Source organism: Schistocerca serialis, unplaced genomic scaffold (assembly GCF_023864345.2).
Source record: "Schistocerca serialis cubense isolate TAMUIC-IGC-003099 unplaced genomic scaffold, iqSchSeri2.2 HiC_scaffold_1196, whole genome shotgun sequence".
Classification (NCBI taxonomy): Eukaryota; Metazoa; Arthropoda; class Insecta; order Orthoptera; family Acrididae; genus Schistocerca; species Schistocerca serialis.
In genome coordinates, this window is record NW_026047399.1 from 1,407,501 (window position 1) to 1,422,500 (window position 15,000).

General features: G+C 52.9%; 2 non-coding genes and 1 pseudogene across 2 annotated transcripts; all 3 read left to right on the plus strand.

Annotated features, from left to right (window-relative positions):
* The first annotated feature begins 9,253 nt into the window (after positions 1 to 9,253).
* On the plus strand, positions 9,254 to 11,163 carry LOC126435047 (small subunit ribosomal RNA). Its single transcript, XR_007579698.1, has one exon. It is a non-coding gene; the product is annotated as a small subunit ribosomal RNA (ribosomal RNA).
* Positions 11,164 to 11,514: 351 nt separating this feature from the next.
* Positions 11,515 to 11,669, plus strand: LOC126434939 (5.8S ribosomal RNA). Its single transcript, XR_007579601.1, has one exon. It is a non-coding gene; the product is annotated as a 5.8S ribosomal RNA (ribosomal RNA).
* A 188-nt stretch (positions 11,670 to 11,857) lies between these two features.
* Positions 11,858 to 15,000, plus strand: part of LOC126435114 (large subunit ribosomal RNA) — a 7,525-nt pseudogene continuing 4,382 nt past the window's right edge.

The window sequence follows — 15,000 nt, forward strand, 5'->3', positions numbered from 1 at the left end:
CTGTCAAGAACCAAGATGGAGGAGCCGGCGAAGCAAGACTCACAGACTACAGATCAAGGCGCGAGTACAGTCCCTAATGAAGACGGTGGCGGTGGTAGTAGTGGTGGTGGTAGTAGTGGCAGATCAAATGTAAATTTTGTAAATAGTGCAAAGTCGAGTACAGTTTCTACTGAGGATGTTGGTGGCGATGGTAGTAACTGTAGATCTAATGTAAATATTGTAAATAGTGCAAAGTTGAATGGTGCAAGCACTTTTTATAATGCAGTTGGTCCTGGAGACGTGTATAATGATTTTGAACATAAGTTGCGGTTAACCAGGCTTGAGGAACCAGCATTGTTGACTGTTGCACTGAGGCAGCTTGTTCGGACTGGACATAGACATGGCCAAGATATTACTTATCCAGCCTTGGAGGACGTGGATTGTATAAGTTTGCACGTGGCAAATATTCCTTCGCAATCTGATGATTTAAAGGAGTTGGTGGAGCTGGTGTTTGCCAGGCGGGGCCGTAAATTCGATCTCGAAAAAATATACCGGGACATGGTTAAAATGTACGGTAGAAACGTTGTAGATCTCTCGAAATCTTGGCCCGCCAGTCGCCTGCATGTTTTTTACCCCCCTGGTTGATGGGGAGTTTTAAGGTACTACAGATAAACGCAATGCGTAGCCATTTGGTTACGCAAGAGTTAAGAAGGATTGCGGAAGATGACATGCTGGACATTTTAGTAATTCAAGAACCCGCCTCCTGTGCTGGTCGGATTCCTGGATTTCCTGCAACTGCGCAAGTGGTATTCTCCGGTGAGAATCCTATGAGCGCTGTTGTAGTTCTGAATAAGCTGATTAGAACAACTGTGTTAACACAATTTTGTAATGATCACGTAATCGTTGTTGAACTTAACTTGATGTCACATTTAGTATTCCTTGTAAATGTATATTGTCAATTCCGACAACATATCATGGGATTTCTTAGTCAGTTGGATTGGATCTTAAGAATGTTACAAGGAAAGCCGGTCATTGTATGTATGGACGCAAACGCAAAGTCCCCTTTGTGGTTTAGTGTGGAACAGGATGAGCGAGGTGTTGAGTTGGAGAATCTCATAATGCAGATGCAATTAGATGTTATAAACCAACCTGGCTATCCGCCTACCTTTTCAGGAAGGGCGGGTGCTGTTTCCAATATAGATGTTACGCTTGCATCTCTGAGTGCAGCACCACACATCAGAAACTGGAGAGTTGTAAGTAATCTTACTGTAAGTGACCACAATTGTATTTTCTTTGATTACCATATGGAAGTTGAAGAAGATCTCGGGGACTGGGTAGAACGTTATAATTATCGAAAGACGGATTGGAACCGGCTGGCACAGGAGTTTCGTCCTCCAGGGCTTGGATCAGAGGAGGAGATACATAACGTGGATGAAGCGGTAGACGAACTAGTGGCATCTATTGAGGCGGCTATTGCTACGTCCGTTCCTCGGGTAGCAAGGTTTGTTCGCAAACAGGCTACTCCATGGCCCCCAGAGCTGAGTGAGCTCAGGCGGTCTGTCAGGCGGGCAAGAAGTAATTACCAAAGGGGCTTCACACAAGAAGAACGACAGTACCACCTAAGGATTTACCGTCGCCTCAAGGCTCGATACCAGGAGTCCGTACAACGTCTAAGACGGCAGTCATGGCAGAACTTTGTGAATGAGCAGCTGGGATTGGACCCCTGGGGGGTCCCGTACAAGCTTGTACGAGAGAAGATCAGATCTCCCACGATGCTGTCTACTCTGCAGCTGGAAAATGGGCGGTGCACCAAGACTTGGGAAGAGACAGCTAATGTTTTGATGGAAGTTCTGTTGCCGGACGACGTCGTTGAGGAGGATACTGAGGAGCAGCGGGCAATACGAGCTGCGTTATTGGTACCATATGAAAATGGAGCACACGTGTACCCTTTCTCTCTTGAGGAGGTGGTAGCAGCGCTCCACTCTTTTACCAGGAAGAAGGCGCCCGGTCCTGACGGGGTGCCAGTGGAAATACTACAATATCTCGCCCCTCAGCTTGCTCCAGATCTGGTCAAAATTTATAACTCATGTCTACAATTGGGAACATATCCGAGCAGATGGAAAATAGCGGATGTGGTGATAATAAAGAAGGGCTCTGACAAGGATCCGCAGTTGCCCAAGTCTTATCGACCGATCTGCCTTTTGGATGTGCTGGGGAAAGCTTTCGAAAAGTTGCTCACTGACAGACTCTTGAGCCACAGGGCTTTGCATGGCATGAGTGATCGGCAGTTCGGATTCCGCAGGGGTCGCTCCACACAGGACGCGATCAATGAGGTGTCTCGGGCTGTCCACTCGGCCAGTGCGAAGTATGTTCTGGGTATTATGGTGGATATTTCAGGGGCCTTCGACAACCTATGGTGGCCGGCGCTCTTCTCGCGCCTGCGCGAGATTGAGTGCCCAGGGCCGCTGTATCGATGTCTGGAGGCCTACTGCAATAATAGACTGGCAAGGATCACGGCTCCCGGGGCTGTGGTGTCCAAGCAAATAACCCGGGGTTGTCCCCAGGGATCTGTAGTTGGCCCAGTTTTTTGGGATATTACAATGGAACCCTTGCTGAACATCTTGCAAGGGGATTCCTCAGTCTTGGGTGTCGTGGCCTACGCGGACGACCTTGTTATGCTTGTGGAGGGGAACAGCCGATTGGTAATTGAAGAACGTGCTAGAGTAGCTGTTGGGCTGTTACAGGGTTGGTGTAATCAAACAAAATTGAAAGTGGCACCTAGAAAATCACTATACATGTTGCTGAAGGGTAAGCTTAACAGAGACCCAACAGTACGTATCAATGATGTTATAGTTTCCAGACAAGTATCCGCAAGATACTTGGGTGTTTATCTGGATGAAAATTGGAATTTTGGTGAGCATATAAAGCAGACAGCTGCAAAGGCTTTGGCCTTGATTAACAAACTAATAACTATAGGGCAGCGGCGTTTTCACTTGCCGCAGAAAGCACTGCGTATGTACCATAATTGTTTATTGGCACCTATAGTTGGGTACGGTGCGAGTGTGTGGGCCCACAGGCTAGCCTTGGTGAAACCAGCAATGACGGTCAGACGAGTGCAGAGAAATGTGCTGGTAAGATGTGTAGGCGCTTTTGGCACTAGTCCTACTGATGCTCTGTTGGTGGTAATGGGGTTGTGTCCATTGGACTTGATCATTCGTCAACATGCGGCGATATATTGGTTACATAGACATGATATTGAGCGGGTTAGAGATATAATGGGGGCACCCCTTACGTCCATCACAGCAATTAAGAATCAGCTGTTAAATTTATGGCAGGAGGAGTGGGATCGCTCTTCCACGGGCAGGCGCGTGTACGCATTTTTGCCAAGCGTCAGAGAACGGCTAAAGAATAAAGTACTGACGCCATCACCTGGCGTAATCCAGTTTTTGACTGGTCATGGACCGTACCCTGAATATTTACATAGAATTGGCAGAAGACCTACGCCAAGGTGTGACTGTGGGTTCCCACAAGGAACGCCTGAACATGTAGTGTTTCAATGTCCTATATACGATCAAGCTGCCTCAGAGGAGAGGCGGCTATTACCAACACTGGATATGAATGATATTCTGAACAATGCAGACAGGTACAGAATTTTCTCGAAATTGACTAATGTTGTGTCTCTCGAGGCACAGCGAAATTACTTAACATGACATTGTCACGCAGGATACACAAATTGTGGGCATTACATAATGGACATTTCAGGTGGTCCGCCCCAGGGATGGCGACTTAAGTCGGACCGCCTGGGGCCTGGCCGCTGAGTGGAATATGAAGAACTTGCGGGAGGAAGATTTTGGAAATGTACACAATCGAGTGTGAGTCATCTGCAGTTAGTCTAGTGTTGGTGCTGGCTGCCTCTCGCTATCAAGATTGTATGCTGTGTGACTACTATTGGATATGGAAGCGCAAAGAGAAATGGAGTATGTTTGACTTTTGTAAATAATAACTTTTTCATAATGCAGTAGTGTAGTTCAAAAGGGGTGGTGGAGGGACTAATGTATCATGGACAGTGGTTTTTCGTATGGATAGTAGCGGCCCGCCTCCTCGTGGCTAGGGACGGGCAACTCTCCGGGATTAGCCTGGAGAGGCTAAGAGGCCGATTTCTTTTGTTTAGGAGCAGAATGCTCACGCTTTGTTATTATTATTGTTTGACATAAAAAATGTAACCACTATTGTAAACAAGTAGCTATGTTTAGACAGTAGTACACCCACGCATAAATATTAGGAAGTGGGTTTTGTATGTATAATAAATTGGAAAAAAAAAAAAAAAAAAAAAAAAAAAAAAAAAAAAAAAAAAAAAAAAAAAAAAAATTGTCCCTATACATGAGCTGCGGGCTGTACCAGTTACGAGCTAGAGACGCGATCGCGTTGCTCTCTGTACGAATGCCGATGCTGAGCGGTCAGCTAGGAGGCGCTCCATCCATGTCGGTACCGGTGAGCGTTGCACTCGCAGTCGCAAAAACGTACGGCAAGTATATTACTCGGAAGAGTCAATGACAGTCCACGGCCCCCTGCGTGGGAAGAGTCTTTCTAGGCCATGACCCACCGGAAGGGCGCAGCGTCCCCCACCCCAGACATGTGACGTCACACCATCGGTATTGACGACTAGACTGATTCCTTATAATCATTTGCCATACACCGGTGGAAGCTGCCGAGACGAGTAACTACATAGCGGGCTCGCCGTGTCACTAATGTACAGAGATACAACAGTTTCGACTGGAACCGGATTAAACGTATACACGGCGCTGATTAGTAATAGATAGAGCCATCAGAATACAGATAATGTATACAACTGTCCGTATACATGCTGAAAGACTCTGCTCACAATCACAACCACACGTCAGCCACACACCCTTATCACGCACTACTCTCTGCCTGTAACACGCACACAGACAATATGTAAGCACCAGCATGGAACAACACCCAGTGCATCCTCTCCGCCACATTAGACAATCCACACTGTCATAACCAGACTGGGAGGTCCACTCAGAAAACAGAATATCCCACCCACCCGACAACCACCATTGCTCAGCCAAGCCACCAACACCCACACATGTCCTACACAGGGGTGCACCCAACATCACAATACTGCCTCCTCTCACAGCACACAAACAATGGCAGGAATGAAAGACACAGGTCTGCCACAAGCATGGAATGAGAGCGCCGCCTGTCATGAGCCAAAGGTGCATCCTGACGTGGCAAATCAGATGATGCCGCAGGCATCCACTTACTATAATCACAATCAACAAACCGGCCGCCCCGCCCCCCATTAAACCTTTCCTTACAACAATGTGTACCTTAACCTAACCTATATCGTACCATAACCTAACCTATATCGTACCTTAACCTAACCTATGTCGTACCTTAACCTAACCTATGTCGTACCTTAACCTAACCTATGTCGTACCTTAACCTAACCTATGTCGTACCTTAACCTAACCTATGTCGTACCTTAACCTAACCTATGTCGTACCTTAACCTAACCTATGTCGTACCTTAACCTAACCTATGTCGTACCTTAACCTAACCTATGTCGTACCTTAACCTAACCTATGTCGTACCTTAACCTAACCTATGTCGTACCTTAACCTAACCTATGTCGTACCTTAACCTAACCTATGTCGTACCTTAACCTAACCTATGTCGTACCTTAACCTAACCTATGTCGTACCTTAACCTAACCTATGTCGTACCTTAACCTAACCTATGTCGTACCTTAACCTAACCTATGTCGTACCTTAACCTAACCTATGTCGTACCTTAACCTAACCTATGTCGTACCTTAACCTAACCTATGTCGTGCCTTAACCTAACCTGTATTGCGCCTTAACCTAACCTGTATTGCGCCTTAACCTAGCCTGTATTGCGCCTTAACCTAACCTGTATTGCGCCTTAACCTAACCTGTATTGCGCCTTAACCTAACCTGTATTGCGCCTTAACCTAACCTGTATTGCGCCTTAACCTAACCTGTATTGCGCCTTAACCTAACCTGTATTGCGCCTTAACCTAACCTGTATTGCGCCTTAACCTAACCTGTATTGCGCCTTAACCTAACCTGTATTGCGCCTTAACCTAACCTGTATTGCGCCTTAACCTAACCTGTATTGCGCCTTAACCTAACCTGTATTGCGCCTTAACCTAACCTGTATTGCGCCTTAACCTAACCTGTATTGCGCCTTAACCTAACCTGTATTGCGCCTTAACCTAACGTGTATTGCGCCTTAACCTAACCTGTATTGCGCCTTAACCTAACCTGTATTGCGCCTTAACCTAACCTGTATTGCGCCTTAACCTAACCTGTATTGCGCCTTAACCTAACCTGTATTGCGCCTTAACCTAACCTGTATTGCGCCTTAACCTAACCTGTATTGCGCCTTAACCTAACCTGTATTGCGCCTTAACCTAACCTGTATTGCGCCTTAACCTAACCTGTATTGCGCCTTAACCTAACCTGTATTGCGCCTTAACCTAACCTGTATTGCGCCTTAACCTAACCTGTATTGCGCCTTAACCTAACCTGTATTGCGCCTTAACGTAACCTGTATTGCGCCTTAACGTAACCTGTATTGCGCCTTAACCTAACCTGTATTGCGCCTTAACGTAACCTGTATTGCGCCTTAATGTAACCTGTATTGCGCCTTAATGTAACCTGTATTGCGCCTTAATGTAACCTATATTGCGCCTTAATGTAACCTATATTGCGCCTTAATGTAACCTATATTGCGCCTTAATGTAACCTATATTGCGCCTTAATGTAACCTATATTGCGCCTTAATGTAACCTATATTGCGCCTTAGCCTAACCCACGTTGCGCCGTAACGTAACCCACGTTGCGCCGTAACGTAACCCACGTTGCGCCGTAACGTAACCCACGTTGCGCCGTAACGTAACCCACGTTGCGCCGTAACGTAACCCACGTTGCGCCGAAACGTAACCCACGTTGCGCCGTAACGTAACACACGTTGCGCCGTAACCCAACACACGTTGCGCCGTAACCCAACACACGTTGCGCCGTAACCCAACACACGTTGCGCCGTAACCCAACACACGTTGCGCCGTAACCCAACACACGTTGCGCCGTAACCCAACACACGTTGCGCCGTAACCCAACACACGTTGCGCCGTAACCCAACACACGTTGGGCCTTAACCCAACACACGTTGGGCCTTAACCCAACACACGTTGGGCCTTAACCCAACACACGTTGGGCCTTAACCCAATACACGTTGGGCCTTAACCCAACACACGTTGGGCCTTAACCCAACACACGTTGGGCCTTAACCCAACACACGTTGGGCCTTAACCCAACACACGTTGGGCCTTAACCCAACACACGTTGGGCCTTAACCCAACACACGTTGGGCCTTAACCCAACACACGTTGGGCCTTAACCCAACACACGTTGGGCCTTAACCCAACACACGTTGGGCCTTAACCCAACACACGTTGGGCCTTAACCCAACACACGTTGGGCCTTAACCCAACACACGTTGGGCCTTAACCTGCTCTGTAATTGTCATACGACGCGTTAAATTAGTGTAGTGTTGCCTAACTGCAACCCCCGCAATATAGTTTGCTACTCGCACTGCCCGGTCCCCAGTGTATCGCTTCATGTTAAACACCTTGCAGCTATACACTGTAATGTGGATGGCAGCAGGACGTACATGCTCAATGCCCTTTGCAGTTGTTCATTGGCATTTGCAGTTGTTCATTGGCATTCGCATGGCGAAGCACTTAGCCTACGCTGTGGTACGGCCTGTGTCAACTGTCCGCTGATGTTGTACGTCCAAATCACACACTGTACTGCACATTGGTCCTCATGTACTGAATGATACATCGTGGTACATGTGACCGTACAACGACTGCGCCAACAACGGCGAACCATGCGGTCCAAATGTTGTGCACTCAGCTACGTGTCGTCTCCCTATAAGAGCTGGATTGCAGTGTGGTATGCCCTGGATGGCGATCAGCATGAGCCGTCTGTTGATGTAGTGGCGCGTGTTGTCAGACGTAGTCGTCTCTTCTCACACACCGTGATTGCATGGTGCACTGCGTTCCACATCTGCGACATGCGACAGAGGCCGGTTGACAGTCGTTCGCGCAATGGACATCGCATACGTACGGGGGCCACCTTCCACGTGTTCGCGAAGCGTGCACATGTTGTTGCGTGTATGTGGGCAGACATAGTGTGTCGTGACACCTGACACAGGCATGCAACAATCGTTGCATTTGCAAATGGCGATGGACGCCTACGTTTGCTGGTGACGTTACGCAAATGAATAACTGGTAAACCGTTGTGGTGCGGTTGTTCTCGCTAGAGGTGAATCAGTGATGGCGACGATCGGTTGAGCTACCAACCGGTTGTTCCAGCGATACCCACCATGCCCACGAACGTGAATGGCATCTGGGTGTGAAGCGATACGCGGCGGTGGCTGGGTGGGACCGTCCCCGGCCGGTGAGGGGGGGCCTCCCGGCGTGCTGGCCGCGCGGTGCGTGGGCGCACGCGCTACAGCCGGCTGGTGGGGGCGGCCAGTGGCAGGCGCGCCGGCCGACGGAGGCGGCAGGCGGCGCAGCTGCGCGCCGGCGCACCCTGCACGCGGCGCCGTGCGGCCAAAGTAGGTCCTCGCGGGCCCGGTGCGAAGCGCGGTGGACATCTGCAGTGTGCTGGTCCGATTGAGGACTGTGTGCGCTGAGGATGCGCCGCCGCCCGGCGCTCGGCGCCGCGACGCCGTCTGCTGCTCGGTCGCCTCTGCGGTTCTCGCAGGTGGTTTGTATCGCAGCTGTGCGGACGTGTTGGCGCGTGCGCTGTGCTGGGAGAGTTCGCTTCGGCACCCAAGTGGGGCTTTTGTCCTTCTGTGGCGCTGGCGTTGGAGCTGCCGGTCACCGTAGGTGGCGCGTGTTGTCTCCCGCCGGCAATGCCACGACAGCACGCTCCCGGGCCTCTGTCGGCAGCGGCAAGCTCAGTTGGGAGCACGGGTGGTCGCACCTAAAGCGTCTACTCGCCAAACTCCGGGCGATTGCGCCTCTCTCGAACCCGACCAAGTACTTAGGACGGCGCTGCGCGCCGCCGGGACCTGAGAGGGTTTCGAGGTGTATGGTGCAGGGGAGCTCAGCCTCCTCCTGTTTGCAGAATAATTGAGCGGACGCTTGCGTGTTCGCGCGGGCCCCCGGGACACACTCCCGGGCGGCCGGCTGCTCAGCTCTAGTTGACGCAGCTCCCTGGTTGATCCTGCCAGTAGTCATATGCTTGTCTCAAAGATTAAGCCATGCATGTCTCAGTACAAGCCGCATTAAGGTGAAACCGCGAATGGCTCATTAAATCAGTTATGGTTCCTTAGATCGTACCCACGTTACTTGGATAACTGTGGTAATCCTAGAGCTAATACATGCAAACAGAGTCCCGACCAGAGATGGAAGGGACGCTTTTATTAGATCAAAACCAATCGGTCGGCTCGTCCGGTCCGTTTGCCTTGGTGACTCTGAATAACTTTGGGCTGATCGCACGGTCCTCGTACCGGCGACGCATCTTTCAAATGTCTGCCTTATCAACTGTCGATGGTAGGTTCTGCGCCTACCATGGTTGTAACGGGTAACGGGGAATCAGGGTTCGATTCCGGAGAGGGAGCCTGAGAAACGGCTACCACATCCAAGGAAGGCAGCAGGCGCGCAAATTACCCACTCCCGGCACGGGGAGGTAGTGACGAAAAATAACGATACGGGACTCATCCGAGGCCCCGTAATCGGAATGAGTACACTTTAAATCCTTTAACGAGTATCTATTGGAGGGCAAGTCTGGTGCCAGCAGCCGCGGTAATTCCAGCTCCAATAGCGTATATTAAAGTTGTTGCGGTTAAAAAGCTCGTAGTTGGATTTGTGTCCCACGCTGTTGGTTCACCGCCCGTCGGTGTTTAACTGGCATGTATCGTGGGACGTCCTGCCGGTGGGGCGAGCTGAAGGCGTGCGACGCGCCTCGTGCGTGCTCGTGCGTCCCGAGGCGGACCCCGTTGCAATCCTACCAGGGTGCTCTTGAGTGAGTGTCTCGGTGGGCCGGCACGTTTACTTTGAACAAATTAGAGTGCTTAAAGCAGGCAAGCCCGCCTGAATACTGTGTGCATGGAATAATGGAATAGGACCTCGGTTCTATTTTGTTGGTTTTCGGAACCCGAGGTAATGATTAATAGGGACAGGCGGGGGCATTCGTATTGCGACGTTAGAGGTGAAATTCTTGGATCGTCGCAAGACGAACAGAAGCGAAAGCATTTGCCAAGTATGTTTTCATTAATCAAGAACGAAAGTTAGAGGTTCGAAGGCGATCAGATACCGCCCTAGTTCTAACCATAAACGATGCCAGCCAGCGATCCGCCGCAGTTCCTCCGATGACTCGGCGGGCAGCCTCCGGGAAACCAAAGCTTTTGGGTTCCGGGGGAAGTATGGTTGCAAAGCTGAAACTTAAAGGAATTGACGGAAGGGCACCACCAGGAGTGGAGCCTGCGGCTTAATTTGACTCAACACGGGAAACCTCACCAGGCCCGGACACCGGAAGGATTGACAGATTGATAGCTCTTTCTTGATTCGGTGGGTGGTGGTGCATGGCCGTTCTTAGTTGGTGGAGCGATTTGTCTGGTTAATTCCGATAACGAACGAGACTCTAGCCTGCTAACTAGTCGCGTGACATCCTTCGTGCTGTCAGCGATTACTTTTCTTCTTAGAGGGACAGGCGGCTTCTAGCCGCACGAGATTGAGCAATAACAGGTCTGTGGTGCCCTTAGATGTTCTGGGCCGCTCGCGCGCTACACTGAAGGAATCAGCGTGTCTTCCTAGGCCGAAAGGTCGGGGTAACCCGCTGAACCTCCTTCGTGCTAGGGATTGGGGCTTGCAATTGTTCCCCATGAACGAGGAATTCCCAGTAAGCGCGAGTCATAAGCTCGCGTTGATTACGTCCCTGCCCTTTGTACACACCGCCCGTCGCTACTACCGATTGAATGATTTAGTGAGGTCTTCGGACTGGTACGCGGCATTGACTCTGTCGTTGCCGATGCTACCGGAAAGATGACCAAACTTGATCATTTAGAGGAAGTAAAAGTCGTAACAAGGTTTCCGTAGGTGAACCTGCGGAAGGATCATTACCGACTAGACTGCATGTCTTTCGATGTGCGTGTCGTGTCGCGCAACACGCTACCTGTACGGCTCGCAGTAGCCGTGCGCCGCGTGCGGAACCACGCGTGCTTCTCAAAACTAACGCCAATGTTGTGTGGTACGAGCGCTGAAGCGCTGGAGCGGCTGGCCTGCGGCACCTGGCGCCTGGCGCCGGTTTTGAATGACTTTCGCCCGACTGCCTGTCCGCTCCGGTGTGGAGCCGTACGACGCCCATCGGCCGTGAGGCCGTTGGACACAGAACGCTTGAACAGGGGCCGCCACACGCCTACGTCCCGCCTATGCAACTGTCTTGAAAGAGACAGTGGAAACTAAGAAAAGATCACCCAGGACGGTGGATCACTCGGCTCGTGGGTCGATGAAGAACGCAGCAAATTGCGCGTCGACATGTGAACTGCAGGACACATGAACATCGACGTTTCGAACGCACATTGCGGTCCATGGATTCCGTTCCCGGGCCACGTCTGGCTGAGGGTCGGCTACGTATACTGAAGCGCGCGGCGTTTGCCCCGCTTCGCAGACCTGGGAGCGTCGCGGCCGCCTGTGGGGCCGGCCGCGCCTCCTTAAACGTGCGATGCGCGCCCGTCGCCTGGCGGTTCGCATACCGGTACTTACTCGGTAGCGTGCACAGCCGGCTGGCGGCGTGGCGTGCGACACCTCGTACAACGACCTCAGAGCAGGCGAGACTACCCGCTGAATTTAAGCATATTACTAAGCGGAGGAAAAGAAACTAACAAGGATTCCCCCAGTAGCGGCGAGCGAACAGGGAAGAGTCCAGCACCGAACCCCGCAGGCTGCCGCCTGTCGTGGCATGTGGTGTTTGGGAGGGTCCACTACCCCGACGCCTCGCGCCGAGCCCAAGTCCAACTTGAATGAGGCCACGGCCCGTAGAGGGTGCCAGGCCCGTAGCGGCCGGTGCGAGCGTCGGCGGGACCTCTCCTTCGAGTCGGGTTGCTTGAGAGTGCAGCTCCAAGTGGGTGGTAAACTCCATCTGAGACTAAATATGACCACGAGACCGATAGCGAACAAGTACCGTGAGGGAAAGTTGAAAAGAACTTTGAAGAGAGAGTTCAAAAGTACGTGAAACCGTTCTGGGGTAAACGTGAGAAGTCCGAAAGGTCGAACGGGTGAGATTCACGCCCATCCGGCCACTGGCCTCCGCCCTCGGCAGATGGGGCCGGCCGCCCGCGCGGAGCAATCCGCGGCGGGGTCGTGTCCGGTTGCCTTTCCACTCGCCGCGGGGTGGGGCCGTTCCGGTGTGCGGTGGGCCGCACTTCTCCCCTAGTAGGACGTCGCGACCCGCTGGGTGCCGGCCTACGGCCCGGGTGCGCAGCCTGTCCTTCCGCGGGCCTCGGTTCGCGTCTGTTGGGCAGAGCCCCGGTGTCCTGGCTGGCTGCCCGGCGGTATATCTGGAGGAGTCGATTCGCCCCTTTGGGCGCTCGGGCTCCCGGCAAGCGCGCGCGGTTCTTCCCGGATGACGGACCTACCTGGCCCGGCCCCGGACCCGCGCCGCTGTTGGCTCGGGATGCTCTCGGGCGGAATAATCGCTCCCGTCAGCGGCGCTTCAGCTTTGGACAATTTCACGACCCGTCTTGAAACACGGACCAAGGAGTCTAACATGTGCGCGAGTCATTGGGCTGTACGAAACCTAAAGGCGTAATGAAAGTGAAGGTCTCGCCTTGCGCGGGCCGAGGGAGGATGGGGCTTCCCCGCCCTTCACGGGGCGGCGGCCTCCGCACTCCCGGGGCGTCTCGTCCTCATTGCGAGGTGAGGCGCACCTAGAGCGTACACGTTGGGACCCGAAAGATGGTGAACTATGCCTGGCCAGGACGAAGTCAGGGGAAACCCTGATGGAGGTCCGTAGCGATTCTGACGTGCAAATCGATCGTCGGAGCTGGGTATAGGGGCGAAAGACTAATCGAACCATCTAGTAGCTGGTTCCCTCCGAAGTTTCCCTCAGGATAGCTGGTGCTCGTACGAGTCTCATCCGGTAAAGCGAATGATTAGAGGCCTTGGGGCCGAAACGACCTCAACCTATTCTCAAACTTTAAATGGGTGAGATCTCCGGCTTGCTTGATATGCTGAAGCCGCGAGCAAACGACTCGGATCGGAGTGCCAAGTGGGCCACTTTTGGTAAGCAGAACTGGCGCTGTGGGATGAACCAAACGCCGAGTTAAGGCGCCCGAATCGACGCTCATGGGAAACCATGAAAGGCGTTGGTTGCTTAAGACAGCAGGACGGTGGCCATGGAAGTCGGAATCCGCTAAGGAGTGTGTAACAACTCACCTGCCGAAGCAACTAGCCCTGAAAATGGATGGCGCTGAAGCGTCGTGCCTATACTCGGCCGTCAGTCTGGCAGTCATGGCCGGTCCTTGCGGCCGGCCGCGAAGCCCTGACGAGTAGGAGGGTCGCGGCGGTGGGCGCAGAAGGGTCTGGGCGTGAGCCTGCCTGGAGCCGCCGTCGGTGCAGATCTTGGTGGTAGTAGCAAATACTCCAGCGAGGCCCTGGAGGGCTGACGCGGAGAAGGGTTTCGTGTGAACAGCCGTTGCACACGAGTCAGTCGATCCTAAGCCCTAGGAGAAATCCGATGTTGATGGGGGCCGTCATAGCATGATGCACTTTGTGCTGGCCCCCGTTGGGCGAAAGGGAATCCGGTTCCTATTCCGGAACCCGGCAGCGGAACCGATACAAGTCGGGCCCCTCTTTTAGAGATGCTCGTCGGGGTAACCCAAAAGGACCCGGAGACGCCGTCGGGAGATCGGGGAAGAGTTTTCTTTTCTGCATGAGCGTTCGAGTTCCCTGGAATCCTCTAGCAGGGAGATAGGGTTTGGAACGCGAAGAGCACCGCAGTTGCGGCGGTGTCCCGATCTTCCCCTCGGACCTTGAAAATCCGGGAGAGGGCCACGTGGAGGTGTCGCGCCGGTTCGTACCCATATCCGCAGCAGGTCTCCAAGGTGAAGAGCCTCTAGTCGATAGAATAATGTAGGTAAGGGAAGTCGGCAAATTGGATCCGTAACTTCGGGATAAGGATTGGCTCTGAGGATCGGGGCGTGTCGGGCTTGGTCGGGAAGTGGGTCAGCGCTAACGTGCCGGGCCTGGGCGAGGTGAGTGCCGTAGGGGTGCCGGTAAGTGCGGGCGTTTAGCGCGGGCGTGGTCTGCTCTCGCCGTTGGTTGGCCTCGTGCTGGCCGGCGGTGCAGGATGCGCGCGCCTGCGCGGCGTTCGCGCCCCGGTGCTTCAACCTGCGTGCAGGATCCGAGCTCGGTCCCGTGCCTTGGCCTCCCACGGATCTTCCTTGCTGCGAGGCCGCGTCCGCCTTAGCGTGCTCCTCCGGGGGCGCGCGGGTGCGCGGATTCTCTTCGGCCGCCATTCAACGATCAACTCAGAACTGGCACGGACTGGGGGAATCCGACTGTCTAATTAAAACAAAGCATTGCGATGGCCCTAGCGGGTGTTGACGCAATGTGATTTCTGCCCAGTGCTCTGAATGTCAACGTGAAGAAATTCAAGCAAGCGCGGGTAAACGGCGGGAGTAACTATGACTCTCTCTTATCGCCGCCGCCAACACCTTGCGGCCGCCAACGCGGAGATCGTCACGGAGAGGCATCGCGCGAGGTGGACGGAGGAAGAAGTCCTGTCGCTCGCCAAGGCAGAGGCCGAACTGTTCCTCGAGAGGGACGCCCGGTTCTTCTTTGTAAATCAAGAGCTCATCAGGATGTTCCCCGACCGAACGCTTGAGGCAATCAAGTGCCGACGGCGGCAAGCTGCCCACAAGCAGCTTGTCCGCCAATTCATGGAGGCGCTTGAGATC